Source organism: Larimichthys crocea, chromosome XIII, assembly GCF_000972845.2.
Source record: "Larimichthys crocea isolate SSNF chromosome XIII, L_crocea_2.0, whole genome shotgun sequence".
In the NCBI taxonomy this organism is placed as follows: Eukaryota; Metazoa; Chordata; class Actinopteri; family Sciaenidae; genus Larimichthys; species Larimichthys crocea.
In genome coordinates, this window is record NC_040023.1 from 7,000,571 (window position 1) to 7,016,295 (window position 15,725).

Sequence of the window (15,725 nt, forward strand, 5' to 3'; positions counted from 1 at the left end):
AGGATCATCTGAATGAACAAAGGCTTGATTATTTATTGTTTATTCGATAGGGACAGGTACAGTACACATAGACAACTGCATAACAATTAATGTTAACATCATTTTTAATGTGCAAATGAATCACTAAGATCAAACACAGTTTGTTTCTCTAGGCTTTACTGACATCTAGTGGTAAAGCATCAGAACTGCTGGCAGCTAATTTGAGCAGGTTTGAGTTTAGACGTGTGCAGACTGTAAAGATGAAACAAAAACACAAATAAATAGTTGTTATTGTCAAACTCATCGGGGCATATAACTTAATTTCTTATTTTCTTATGAATAGTAATGACTTTTTTTTTTCATTTATCTTCTGGGATTCATACCTACTTAAAAAACCTCAGGGTGTTTGAGTCAAGTAGTCTTTAACTCTTTAAACACAACATGAAATGTGTTTCTATGTACAGTCCATCTCCAGTGGGTGGTGCTGTGTATTCATAGGAAATAATCAAGATATACCAGACACATATCAGGTAGAATATCAAATGCAAGACATCAACTTATGAATGAATTTGTTTTTGCAGTCATACCTACTTAAAAAAAACTCAGGGTGTTTGAGTCTTTGTAAAACTCTTTAAACATCGAGGTGTCAATTAGGGCCAAGAAAATATCTCTCTAAACATTATTTAACACATAAGCCTAACTGGTCTTCAACCTTCAAACCTTGCTTTGGTGCTTTAACATCTACTTATAACAGTCTGTGACTGCTGTCCTCACTGAATGAAGCTCGTCCTCTCCGTCATGCTGTCTTCACCCCTCATCTGAAACTGATTAACCACTCTCTCTTCTCTATACCACACAGCAGCGGTTCCTAGATCTTTTCTCCAATGTGGCCCTGTCAGATGTACTAAAGTAGCCGATCACTGACACCACCTCACATGTCCTAAATTTGTTTATTTAAATTGATTGATTACTTTTAACCGTGTATTAATTAACAGTACAATCCTCCCTAAAACAACACACGAACTTCTGCCTCCTAACCTCTTCTTTCCTGGCTCTAAACGGACTCCTCTTCCCTTCTCTTTCCTTTCCACCAATTTGCAGTTCAAGTCAAATTACGTGATTGTGATTCAGAACCTGAAGTATTAGTCTTGATTTTCCAAATACATCTCTTCCAAACATTACACACTTCAGGATGAGTGACTGATTTCACTGCAAGCAGACGTGATGACTAAAAGATGTTTGTCTGTGTACGGTTGATCTCCAGTTGGTGGCGCTGTGTATTCATAGAAAATAATCGGGCACATATCAGGCAGAATATCAATAGCAAGACATCAACTTGTGAATGAATTTGTTTTTGCAGTCAAACAGGTTTGATTAGATTTTAGTAGAGTTAGACAGAAGTCGTTTTCTTTATAGCAGCCCAGTCGCTGGAGAGCCGTTCAATTCATGTAAAAACAACAACAAGTGGAGAAGACAGATATGTACATGTGTCTAGGTGTATTCTAGATCACATGTATATGTATATAATATGTTTATACACGTGACATGTAGGTGTGAGTGTGAATGACAGTATGAGTACGTACATTTCTACAGCAGGGGGGTAGTAGCTCAGTCCATAGGGACTTGGCTGGGGAACCGGAGGGTGGCCGGTTCAAGTCCCACATGGACCAAAAATATGGAAGGTGGACTGGTAGCTGGAGAGGTGCCAGTTCACCAGTGCCCTTGAGCAAGGCACTGACCCCACCCAATATATACGGGGTAAATGGAGCCAGCCAGACCCCACCCAAACTGGGCGCTGGTCTGGCTGGCTGCCCATCACTCCACCATCTCTCTCTCTGTACTGCATGTGTGTGTGTGTCCGGGTTAAAATGCATGTAAAAAATAAAATAGAGTGAAAAAAGAATTTCCCCATCGAGGGATTAATAAAGTATATCTTCTTCTTCTTCTTCTATATTAATCAATATCCATCAAATCTGAGCATTTATGCACACGAATAGTTTAACAAAAAGTTTAACATTTAAATAATCTTAATGAAACTGGCCCCAGACAATCACCTATCATCATGATTTATAGTAATGGTTCTTGATGAACAGCCAGTCCAGTCCAGTTTGTGCACCTTCTCCGTCTGTAGCACAGGTTGCCAGATACGTCAGCGAGCGCGGGTTTTAGTTTCTGTACAGAATGTACAGGCAATCACGGTACCAAACTTGGAAACCTCGCCGTGATCACAAACCTTCAGGAAATTGCGGTGAATGAACTATTGCGCCTCCAAAAATAGTTCCAGCACGTAACTCCCATTTAAAACCCACAAATGATCATTATTTCATTTCTGTCTGAAAGAAATACTTTTTTTTAAAAAAAGCTAATGCTTAGGAATACAGCGTGTTCGGTGAGCTCTGGAGCATTGGTGTTGGTGTAGACAGCGAGCTTTTAGTCTTTATGCTAAACTTTGTGCGAGGGGATCATGTGTTTTTGTCTGTTGATTGCATGTTCAAGGACCTCTCACCTGTTTGATTTATTTATACCGCTATCTGTTGACTCCTCACCGCTCTTAAGTGACCAACAACTGCTGCAGTCGCACTACTTTGTGCTTACATTAGTGCTGGCGGATCCTTTTGTGGGCATTTTCCCTTTGAAATCTACATTTCAATGCCTGATCTCCATTTACCCCGTCTACTCTGGTTACATCTCGATAGTGTAACCTGCATATTGTATTCACTTTATTGCACTACCCTCATGCATACACTCTAGACACACAGCCTGAACCTAGACATGACTTCTTTTCAGCTCACTTTGCACTCTCTCTAAAGGTGCATCCACTTCAAGATCTGGGCTGACAAAGGCCTCAACAACATCAGTTGTCTGTACAATATTGACATATGTCTGACCTTTGAGATTCAAAGGAACAAACATAATATTTGTTCAGCACATTTCTTTAAGTATCTGCAGCTCAGGAGTTATAAAATCACTCACTATGTCTGCGTCTTTCTATGTTGGAAACAGTTGTGATATATCATTTTGGGGGTCATGGTGAAGTGACCACACTTAAAACCAAATCAGAGGAATAGTCAGAGAATAAGAGATGTGCTCGATGTGAGAGATAAAACAAGACGAATGGTAGCAGGTATGTCCTGAAGCTCGGGTTCAACAACTATTAAAACCAGATTTGGATCATGTGTACTCGTATAACACCATTTTGACGCCACTAATCCAGACCAGTGTGTAAAATGCAACTCTGACAAGGGCGCAATGTTTCACTGTTTATGGGATTGACCAAAGGATGAAGGAAGCTTGGAAAGATGTACAGTACTTTGATACATTATTTCAAAGAGTCTCAGCCAAACTAACTAGAATGTTCAAAACTGGATTGTGGATTTGTGGTTTGGTTGTTGGTGTAATAACACCGAGAAAAGAATGATTGTTTTCTCTCTTCTTCAAGGTTAACATACAATATTTGTCTTTTGGAAATAAACCCAGAAAAACATGAAAATCAGTCAGCGGATGGAAAACCGCTTTTACTGCCTCAATGGTAGGTCTCTTACCTAAATGTAACCTTGGCAACTGGACCAGATTGATTTGTCTATGTATTCTTTATTCACTTTTATTTTATGTAGGGTACATATTGACTTGGTTTATCAAATAAAGTCTGTTATTTTATTGTAATTGTTATTTATTACATTATTTCCGGATGGATGGGACAAGGGTGATGGGTATATTTGTCAAAAATCAAAGGTTTATACTGAGATCACACAGCTACAAATAAGAATCACACTTAGTGTCATTAACAAACCAGGTGTGAGTCACAAATGAGCTAGAAAATCAGATTTGGGCTATTTCCACCTGCAGTGTGAACGCAGGTTTGCAGCCACAATCCTGAAAAAAGAAAAAAAAAACATTCTCCGATAGTTCGTCTAAGATTTTTAAAATCTTATTTTTCTCAGAACGAACCCCAGGCTCATCCAGGCAGAACCCACATATATATATATTTTCTCACTAACATAAAAACATATTTTTCTCATACTTCATTTCTTTGCTGTCAGTGTTCTTACCAAGCATAACAAAAGGTTGTGAGAAAAGCGAAGCAGAGGAAAACCTTAAATAGCCCAGCCTCAGAGCGATCTGAGCCAGGAGTCAACTCTTCTTTCCCCAGATGAAGAACAGTGGTCCTTCCTGCATTTTCTCACCGAGCTCCACCGGCAGCTGCCAGGATCACACAGGAGATGCAGAGGAGTCTATGCGTGCATGTGTGTGTGTGTGTGCGTCAGTCAGTGAATTTTGGAAACGGTTCGAGCACATTTGCTTGGATAGCCCATCAGTTCTGTCTCACACTTGAGGATTACAGAGGAAGCTAGGAGGTGTGGTATTAGGAGGAAGAGTAGTGCCTGAGGAGATGATGACTGTTTTAAAGAAATCCTTCTGAATAAAATATAATAGCCCGAGACCTTTGTTATATGTCACCTCCACACCCATGACTGTCTATTTATTTCTAGTCTGCTAAAGGGCGAAAAATAAATCCATTTTAAACTACACTAATATGTACCAATACACTAGATACTTAGTTTTATCAAATGATATATAATATGAAAGGTTTTGCTCCTAGGACATGAACTCCAAGAGAATTATGAACTTTAAATTTCCCTAAGCAGAATTTCTTTGAGGTAATTGTTTTGGTTTTACAACTTCTCACTGTTCTCTTTAATTGAATTTTCAGGCAGCTGTTTTCAATGAAAAAAAAAAGCTCTGTGTACTATCTTCTGCCCCAGCACACAAACAGCAGACGGACAAAGTCAGCCAACAGGCCTTTGGAGGATCATTTAGCAGTTCAATAGCGAGGACTGCAACGCCAACAAGATACGTTTAAATGATTTACTGACAAAATGAAAGACTGTGGGAGAAATGTGAACTCTTGCACTTCTTCTGTCGGTTGCTGCGTTGTTGGAAAGGTGTAAATATAAATATGAATGTGAAATATGAGAGCGAAAGAGGACGAGCAGGTTAGGAGGGTATTTATAGGGACGTCGGAAGTGCCACAGTCGAGGTGAGGTCCTGCAAAATATTGCAAAATATAAGTGTGTTTTTTTCTCAGGAGTCGCTGGAGAATGTTTGCTGGGTTGTGTGAACAGGCAACCCATTTTCTAACACATTAGCCATGACAACTTCAAGTTCAAGTTCAAGTTCAAGGTATCTTTATTATCCCCAAGGGGCAATTTGTGGTGCAGCAGCAGAACAAACATAAATAACACATACGTAAGTAACAAACAACCAGAAAATAAACAATAAATACATGCCAAAAAACATTTTGCATGGAGCTGTTAAGAAGGCCGATGGCATGGTATAAACTCTGGTGACTTGAGTCGGCCAGGACTGACTTGATCTTCTTCAGTGTTCTAGTCTCGTACAGACTGTGTAGGTCATTCAGAGTGTTGTGGGCACACACCTTTAACTACACTCTACAGTCTGTATTTGTTTTTAAAAGTGAGAGACAAGTGAGGGACCCGTACCAGCTCACCAAGGCGAAGGTAAGAACAGTTTATGGGATGACGATCTATGATGATGTTCTTGTCCTGATGCTGCTTTAAACTCTAATTCTAATGAACATAGGCTAAAAAGTTCCATACAGCTGAGAGAAAGAGAAATTATTGTCTTGAAGTTCGTCAGTACAAGCAACCCTATTTTATATAGCAACTAGTTATTTGACCCATTTTTAATATAAATATATATATATATTAATACAGCTTTAATAGAAAACAAATCAAGGCCCAATCATCCAAAATTAGTATTAATAGTCTTGAGTTATTTGTTTCCTTCACAGTTTAGAGTAAATAATGATCAGGAGATGTGCACGGTTGAAGACTGACATTTTGATGTAATGGCGGAAAATGGAGCTCCAAAATCAGTGGATTTCTTCCTCTCTTGGAATCGTGGATCCGCACTGCGAATCAGTCTTTTAGACGTGATTCTGGATCCAACCAGAAACGGAAACATCTGAAGATAACCTGTAGATGTAGAACATGTTTCTGCTCAAGTCATTGACCTTAATGAGCTTTTGGATTGCTTTAGAAACTACTCCTGGTGTTACAAAACGCAGAATCAATGGCTCCTGGCAGAGTTTGTTACTCCTACAAAGGTATAATTTGTGATATCTGAATGTTACCCTGACATATTTGTGTATGAATGGGAGCTAATGGACTCATCATCATCAGGGGAACAAGCCATGGGAGCATTGTTGGATTGTAAATGTTGGACCACCACCAGTTCACTGTATAAGTTGAGACTCTCCCAAACTCCCACTTAAGGCGGACAGCACTCTTCCCACACGTTATCACTCACGACAAGGTTGTCTGATCATATTTCATTCAGTGGTTTAATTCCCCCTTTATAGAAAATAAACATTTTGGAGCGATTGGATTGGAACAGACTGGAGCTGGCTGGACTTTGTGCTTCCCCTTTAATGGATGTGAGAAAGACAAGAAAAAACAATTTCTGTAACTAGCAGAGTGTTGTAACAATATTCATACTGCTCCTCAGATGTATCAACTTCTGGTAGATTATTGGTCATAGCCATTAACACTTACTGTAATTTACCCACCCCAAAAGGATCACCGAGTTCATTCAAATAATTATGAAGCAATCAAATGTTTCTAGTCACAGCAGAAAAAGTGTTAAAATTGTTTAATTTGTAAACATTAGTCAATATCTATGTGATACAAAATTATATAATAGGATACAATAAATATAATAAGACAAGACATGACCCAAGAAGAAGATTTAGGCCCAAAATACAAACACACACACACATGCAAATGTGTAGAGATGTGCCCTTAGGGGGTTTTGGTGCTTTGCTTAGACTCTGGTCCAAGCTGGACTTTAACCAACCACCCTCCGGTTCCTAAGCCCCTATAAGTCCCTACGGACTGAGCTGCTGCCACCGATAATACATGACTTAATGTGATACAATACAATATGATACAACAAGACACAGGACACTATGATATGATGTGATGTTATAAGTTGCAATAAAATGCTGCACAACATTCCAGAGGTGTACTGCGTATTCCCACTTTTACTCACACAGTTTACTCAAAATGCATAATTATGTTGTCTTTACTCACACAGTTTACTCAAAATGCATAATTATGTTGTCTTACCCGTTTGTTAATCAGTATTTTTTTGGGAAAATATGTGGCTCATGTTGATTTTATGTTGAATGATCTAAACCCCCTGAAGTCAAGCAGCAGAGTTTAAGAGTAGAGTAACAGTATACCCACTACACCACCTCTGTGAGATATGATACAGTACGATGCAACATAAAATCCAATATGAAGAAATGCAGGATAGTAACATACTCCACCATATGGTGCCAATGAACATGATATGATATGATGACATGGTAGGATATGTGACACAGTGCAAAGTGAAACTTTAAGTTGCCTTATGTAAGATGAAATAGACCAAGGCACGGTATAAAATGATACAACAAGGCAATGATATGAGCCTACATTACATTTACTGCCCTATTTCCATCTGAATGTCTCATACACCAGCCAGACAATGAGCAGAAGTGAATGTTTATGCAAGAGGACTGAGTGTGTGCTAAGAAAAAAATCAGAATCAATGATCCCTGTGAGGGTGATTTATTTTATTGATTTCATTTATTCTCCATCATTCATTTTTGGATATTTCCTTTGAGATTTTAATCATTTCTTCCAGATGTACGGTAGACCCACACCGGTAAACATCTTTTTTTTTCCTCATTTGCAATCAAAATATTATTAACCTTGAATATGCAAGGTCCATAAAGGGTTAAAACAACCCGCTCCAGGACTTTTGGAGCGACTGCGCTCGAGACTGAAATCAAAATATTCCGGAATCGAGCCTGTCAGGCCTCTGATGTACGATTTGTAATGGGATGTTTCCAAACCCCTCTGTCCATATGGCTGCCGACACGTTCAGCAACACCCACCGCCTACAGAGAGGGACTCTCACTGCTCCACATCTGGTAGACAGACTCACTCTCTCCCTCACACACACACACACATACATATATAATATATATATGTATATACACATTCAACTTAAATGATATAGTCACCTATTTCTATAAGATCCTGAATATGTCTATGGGTCCTTGCAAGAGGTTCTGCAGGCATGATTTTGTGCATTAGGTTAAAGATGAGGTAAGTAGGGTTGGGATTGTATATTTAGAAAAAAAAGAGGCCCAACTAAAAATGCCGGTATAAGAACAGTTGTGTTTCCAGTTGTAAGAGTGGCATTACATAGACAGCCTATCTGGATCTGAGAGGTGCCAGTTGCATAAACTCTTCTATGACCGGAAGTCACCATGGAAAAGAGCAGGAAGCCCCAGTCATAACACCTCCAGCTCTCTTTGCTGCTCCAAAGAGGCATAAATCAACACCGACACACTCAGTTATCCATGACCACATCCTCTCAGACTAATGGGCCCTCACAGCATGAGATGGCCACCCCGCCTTGCTGTAACCATTCCTGGAGAGCCCATCAAGGGGCAACAAGAAGGTCTATAACGCCCCTTTCACAACGGATGGACAATGTTATCTCTCAGAGAGTGTTTTTTGGGCAATGATGCAGTCAAGAGAGTCTTCGAAATTCAGGCCCTTGCAAAGCTGTTTAATATGTAGAAGAACGATACGTTCTTTGTTTAGTCATTGCCTGAAGGTCAGTTTGTTCCAATCCAAGAGGTTGGCAGATGTTCAAACTTTTCTGAGGCTGTGTCCGACAAATTTCCAAAATTCAACCTTTACACCAACTGTCTGAATTTGAATTTTTCTCTCAGGCTTTACAAAACTGTCACATTTTGTGTGTACAAACGACTGCAACACTGTGAGTGTGCATATTTGAACTTGTCTCACCCTCTCTCTCTCTATGACAAGAAGGTTTCACCCCATCTACGAGCACGGTCACTTGGAACAGCAATAAACAAGTTTGCTCTAAATGAGGTCAGACAACGGTTCCAGTTTTTCTTTACTGCTTTGCTCATTAAAGCATCATTTTTTTTGGAATGATGGTCAAAAATACAATGAAGGTCCAGTGTGTGAGATTTATAATCAGCTGAAAATAAGATGTTTTTGTTACCTTTGTAACCTCTTCCACAGATTCCAGCATGTTGGAACAGTCAAAACAAACACTGGCTCTAGGTAGGGTACCGTAGTTTCTTCCTAACGAGAGGGCGAGAACTTCATTGCTCCTTTAATAATGTGATAACACATCGATCACTGCAGACCTTTTTATTTTTGGCCATCTCAAAGTCCCTCGTTGACCCACAGTTTTGACTGATTCCCATATGGCCCGGCCACCGAGGGCATCATCCACGCTCTGCTTCGTGCTTTCTGTAAAAACTTGACACTATTTTTCCTGGAAAGGAAACCCTGGAGTCATTAATTGTGGTTCAGCGTTTTTTGGAGTTGTAATTAAACGGTGATGATATACAACCTTCAGAATGCTGCAAAGGGGTAAAGAAAAAGAAAAACCTGCCACCGACACTATAAACAGACTGAAACAGCAACATGAGTTTAAGATTTCCACATCCTGACACCCATTAGTCAAACTGTGCGTCCGTTTATTGTTGGAATCGGCCTGGAAAGGTGTGAAATAAATCAGCTAATAGTTAATAGTTAATAGTACTGTAATGATAGCTTCAGATAGTGACCAATCAATCACAGCTACTTAACGTATGAGCAAACCAGACTGGGGTCCAGGTTTTATGGTCTTTACAAAGATTCTCGAGTTTCCTGGAACAGCTTTGAACAACCCTTTATAAGGTTCTGATAGTTTCTGATGCTATTAAAGGGTTCTTGAGACAATTCAAGGGGTCTCAGATCATTTTTTATCTTCATCAGAAGATCGTAGATTGTATTTTGGGTAATGCTTCGGCCTCCTTTACTCTCCACATGGACTGTTTGCCTGCATGCAACCAAAGGTCGCCCAAACATGATCAGTTTGAGTACAAATGAAAACAAGAACGCTTCTGATGAAGATCTTGGCTCCTTGCCTACAGATTGTGCAGACTACAATGACCGAAATAGGACTTGAGTAATGCACTTGTAATGTAATGTAATTAATACTAAGTAATAATTAATGCAATCTGTTCATTTATTTTGCACTATTAATCCAAACTGTGTTGCTGAACACTCACATACAGTATTAGCTCCTTTATAAAGTTGATGTTGATGATTCTTTCATGATAACACATAATCGTTAAATTGATTGTTAATATAAAGATAATCATTAGAACAGATTTAATTAACACTTGCTCCTGTTAGAGAATCTATGAGAATGACTTTTGGGAACTTAGGCTTTATTTTTATGACTATTATAACCTCAAAGTTGGTGGTAGAACACAGCAACGATCAACACCAATCTATTGTTGGATTGTTTGGGGTTGACATAAAAGCATTTGAGATGTCCAGCCGTGAAGTGTCAGTATGAAAGGCAGGCAGGTGGGGTTTTATTGGTTCCACTCCTCAGTGTTGGTAGTGGTGGTGACCTCACTGGTGGGACTAAGCCAGACACCATCCGCCTTGCAGGGTAATTACCACAGGACGTGCTCAGCCATCAAATGTCCCACAGCAGGCCAGGTGTTACATCATTACACACACATATAAACAGAGCACAGGCACACATACACCTTCAACCACACACCCTGCACTTCCTCAATATTCATATCTGGAAGAGAACTAACGAGATGTGTTCGTTTTGAAAAGTATGAAAGAGAGCACATTCGAGACGTGCATGTTCCACCACTTTAATAATCCAACACCAGATGTCTGTCACAGTTTTAAAAGTCCAGAGCCGCAGCTTTCCTGAAGCACACTGTTATGTGGTACACATCTAAAGGCAGCTGTACATTACTGTACATGAAGCAGTCGTATATATATATAGCATAAAAGCATGGAATTAATTCACCGTCCAACACTTTTGAGTCTTTTTTCTCTCTGTAATGAACAGCATTACATTCTGTTTCCAGTTCTATATGTTTTTCCAAGTCTGGCACAGACTAATCATCTGGCACGAGATCAAAAATAACCCCCCGCAAAAAAAGTCAGTGCCAAACATAGATGATGATGCATGGGCAGATCATTTTGTACAGACGTTCATGGTTCCCAGAGGGTAAACCCAAATGACTTTAGTGATCCTGAGTTTTCTTGTAGTGCCACATATCCCCCCCGTAGGAGGAATCATAATAGCAGTGATCTTCATCTTTCACCTCATCATCATAAGTCTAGTCATAAGTCATTTTGTTCATGACCAAATACCTGCGAAACTCATCAGCGAATGTTAGCACGCTACTAAGACGGTGAACTCTGTAAACACACGAAACATCAACACGTAGGTCTCGTTGCCTCGTTATTGCTCATTCAGACACTATGTACTACAAATGATGATTGCAACACTTTGCCACTTTGCCAAATTGGAACTACGTGGAGCATTAGCACCAATATTTGACAGCTTTGAGAGCGTCATCCAGGTACTCACAGTACGCCGACAGTGCGAACACACTTAGGTACCCAAAATAGCAAATGCTCAAGCACGTAATTTGAGACACAGCATTAGTCTTGTTAGCCAGTTACCACAACTGCCCATTTCAAACCTTACCGAACCCTGACCCATACACACTATTCATTGTTAATGCTGGTTACAGCCTTGCTGGACTGTAGTACAGAGATTTAAAAGGTGCCTCCAAGGTGCAGATACTGGACGACAATGTATTTCAAGCGTTAATATCGTATTAAAACAATCTTCCAAGATTCTACGGTTGTAAATGATAATGAGTTCCTGACTGGAGGCCCCCCTTATCACTGCGCTTAGCATATCATACAGTCTTCCTCAGCTTATGGAGTCTAACTACTGTTTCTCAGGTCAAGGATGAACCTTCACACAAACTGTACATTGATAATAAACGGAATGAAGTCCAGATGTTTTGCAGCACTTTTCCACAGTGTGAGCCAAGCCGTCATAGGGGGCTCCTCCTAATGAAGTAAAAACTAGCTAGAAAGGCAGCAAGTGTCATGATGGGAGGAGGAACCCAACAGCTTAACGGGTTGTAAAAGATTTTTAAGCATTAATAAAAACCAAACAACGTTTATACACTAACTAGAAAGTGGTACCTCATTGATATCTCCAAATCTAATCTGCCAAATCTCATTTAAGCCTACTAACACTTATTTCAGTTTTCAAAATAAAAGACCAGTATACTTTTTCCTGCCAGATGTTCTGTTATCTTTATTTCTCTGTATGTAATAATCCTGACAAGAGGGAGACTCCTTTGGTTAATTGCCACCTGAGCAAACAGCCCTCACATGCACACGTGAATCCCATCATCCCTGTAGTTAGCTGGGGGACACTTCTAAATTGTTCCACATGGCTGATGGTAAGAGCGGAGGCCGTGTAATCGCCTGCCAGTGACCGACAGATCGCTACCACCACCACCGTGACTCCAGAGGGGCTTTTCTACTTTATCGTCTGGGGATGTAAACCACGGATGAAAGACAAACACAGGACAAATAAATCTCTGCCAGAGTTTATACGCAACATGTGATTATTAGCACATATGAAAACATGTCCTGCAAACATGAAATTAAGAGATAAAGTAGTATCCACAGTTTGACTTTTGCTCACTGATTAATTTACTTGAGGCACTCGTGGTCTGAAGGAACAAATCAATTCCATTCATTCCAGTGTTACGTCCATGCAGCTGGACATTCAGCCCAGAGATTTAGTGACTGACCTGATGTAGTAGCAGCTGGGTGAACTGATCCAAACGAATAAATCAAGCGTGCTGAGTTGGAAAATTGTGATGTGATATGTTAGAAATTAATGAATGAACCGAAGGGATGTTTAAATTTGTAAGCATAAAATGGACAGTTCTGGTCCGTGATCATGACTGGCTGAGTTGCGTTGAAACCCGTTGTAAAATACTCACCTGCGACTGACATTACATCACTATTACTGCGCCAAATGTCATTGTTGCGAAATGTCAGATTAGCGTGGATAAGTGGCTGAAAGACAGGAGGGAGGATGGAGCTGAAAAAGAAAGAATGCTGAAACAAAGTCAAGACCTATAAGCACACAAACTACACCAATGATCTGTGCCACAAAGGTGTTGCTTTGCAGAGTAAAATATCACTGGCCGAGCAAGTTACTTATGTAGAAATATATTGACTTTATTTTCATCATGGACCAGGACAAGTGCAACTCGACAACCCCGTAAAAAGCATCTGAGTAGCAGTTTATGGACACAATCTCCAGTTATGTCATGTGTTGGTTCTACTAAACCAACTGGGATACGAATAATATAGATATTACACCAGCTATTTAAATATTTGAACGTTTAGAATTGAGTGGAAAGGAAAGCATAAATTTTAACCAGTAAACCTTCTCCACCACCGCAATTATGATTCATATTATGAGAAGTGTCCTGCATGATAAAGTTCAGGCGGTAAATCCAAACCAGTTCCCTGAGCCAAGCAACAAAGTGCAAAAACAGATACAGACACCCACCTAAAGGAAAGAGTATACGCAACTTCTCTAGCGTCACAATAAAAGCCTTATTGTTTTCGTGTTACCAGAGACACCGGTCTCACCACAGCCCAGTGGCTGTTTAGACTCCCAATAGATCCACTCAGGAGTGTTCACTTCCAAAACCCTGCCTCTAAACCATCCACACAGGAAATGTCTGAAACCTTAGCTGTGGCCTTTTGAACATGGATCTGTTTGGACTGTAGTACTCAGATAAAATGTGTAAAATTTCATGTTAATTCTGTCTAATTTCATGCCATGCAACTTTGGCCTTAAGGCAGCATCTTATGATCTTTATGTATATGTTACAGTACAGTATCTGTTGGTCAGAATATGCAGATGATATTGGCCTTTTATTAAAGATTTGAAGGGATCATCAAGTGTAATTTTCCTCCATAAGACTGATGATAATATCTTGGATCAATTATAGTTTGATCAGGAGTTCAAGATGTCGAAAAGACCAAAAATCTAAAGTCCTTCTCCAATGTTACATTAACAATACAAAAGATTTGGACGGATATTACTATTGTACTGCCTAATCCTTTCAGTTTTCCTCTTTGAGGCAGTGGAGGGTAGGGTGCAGAGTTACCGACACACGTTTTAGTAAGCACGCACGGAGACGACGCTCATCCAAGTCAAAATTAAACGAGTAACTTAACAAGCAAGGTCCAAAAACATTTCGGCATGAGTGTGTGGTCGGAAAACTTTTAACACTCTGCCCATAACAACTCCAAAACATTCATTGATAAAATTAAATAGCCACCTGTCTGTGGGAGGCGCATTGCAGACGTCACCATCAGGTTGAAATAAAATAAACATTATAAATTTCCTTCATAATAATTTCTTTTCTAAATAAAAATACCACAATTAACTGAAACCAAGTTTATATATTTTCTAATTATACCTCCAGGATTCAATATGGCTCCAACAACTATATAACACTTGGGATGTACTGCAATCTAGGTAGAGTTTGGCAGCATAAAAGTCACATTTTGCCACTGCTAGACTTGTTAAATGTAAATAACACCAGTTGAAATCTTCTTCTTCTCCTTTTGGGTTTTCTCTTCAGGGGTCGCCACAGCGAGTCGGTTGCCTCCATCTAACCCTGTCTTCTGCATCCTCTTCTCTCACACCAACTACCTTCATGTCCTCTTTCACTGCATCCATAAACCTCCTCTTTGGTCTTCCTCTAGGCCTTCTACCAATATATTCACTATCTCTCCTCTGGACATGTCTGAACCATCTCAGTCTGACCTCTCTGACTATCTCCAAAACCTCTAACATGTGCTGTCTCCTCTGATGTACTCATTCCTGATCCTATCCATCCTGGTCCCTCCCAAAGAGAACCTCAGCATCTTCATCTCTGCTACCTCCAGCTCTGCCTCCTGTCTTTTTCTCAGTGGCACTGTCTCTCAAGACCAAACAACATCGCTGGTCTCACCACAGCTTTGTACACCTTTCCTTTCATTTTAGCTGAAACTCTTGAAATAAAGCAGATTTATCATTTACTCTGGGGGTAAGCCATTCGCTAATCCCTCCTCAGGTGAGGTTTATCTTTGCTGAGAGTTACAAGATCAGAGCCTAGGCACCAAATACCAACTCTAAACATATTCGACAGTCATAGTATCCACGACTTAGTTGACTTAACTTTTATTATGTGATGTCTAATGAAGATTGTCACCTCTAGAGAGCTCTAGACTTGCTCTCTGGATGCTACTAGTAGCAGCTTTAGACTTAAACTGGACAGCTTTAACTGGCTTAGCATTGAGGGTTTTATGCTTCTCTATACCATCATGATGCATGCATCTTGGCAGGCTCGCTGCACCCTCAGGACGGCTGCAGGATTGAAGAAAATGATGGATTCAGACCACCCATTCATTTCTCTGCAGCAGCTCTGGCAGCCGCACATCCCGTGCAGCACCGACACTCAAAGCTAACACACTGTGCACAACGCAGGGCAGGTTATCTCGTCACCGAGCCACACACACACAAACACACACAAGACCGAGCTCTGTTTAGAGTCATCCGTGATGCCAACGTGCGTTATAATCAAAATAGAAGCGGAATAAGTGCTGTATTTATGTCTTTGTTGAAATCATTTCATTCTTCTGACGCCGGTGTTTCAGTCGCAGGAGTATGGAAGGATGTGTGCCAAGTGAAATACACAGAGGAGCGCCTGCCAACCAAACAGA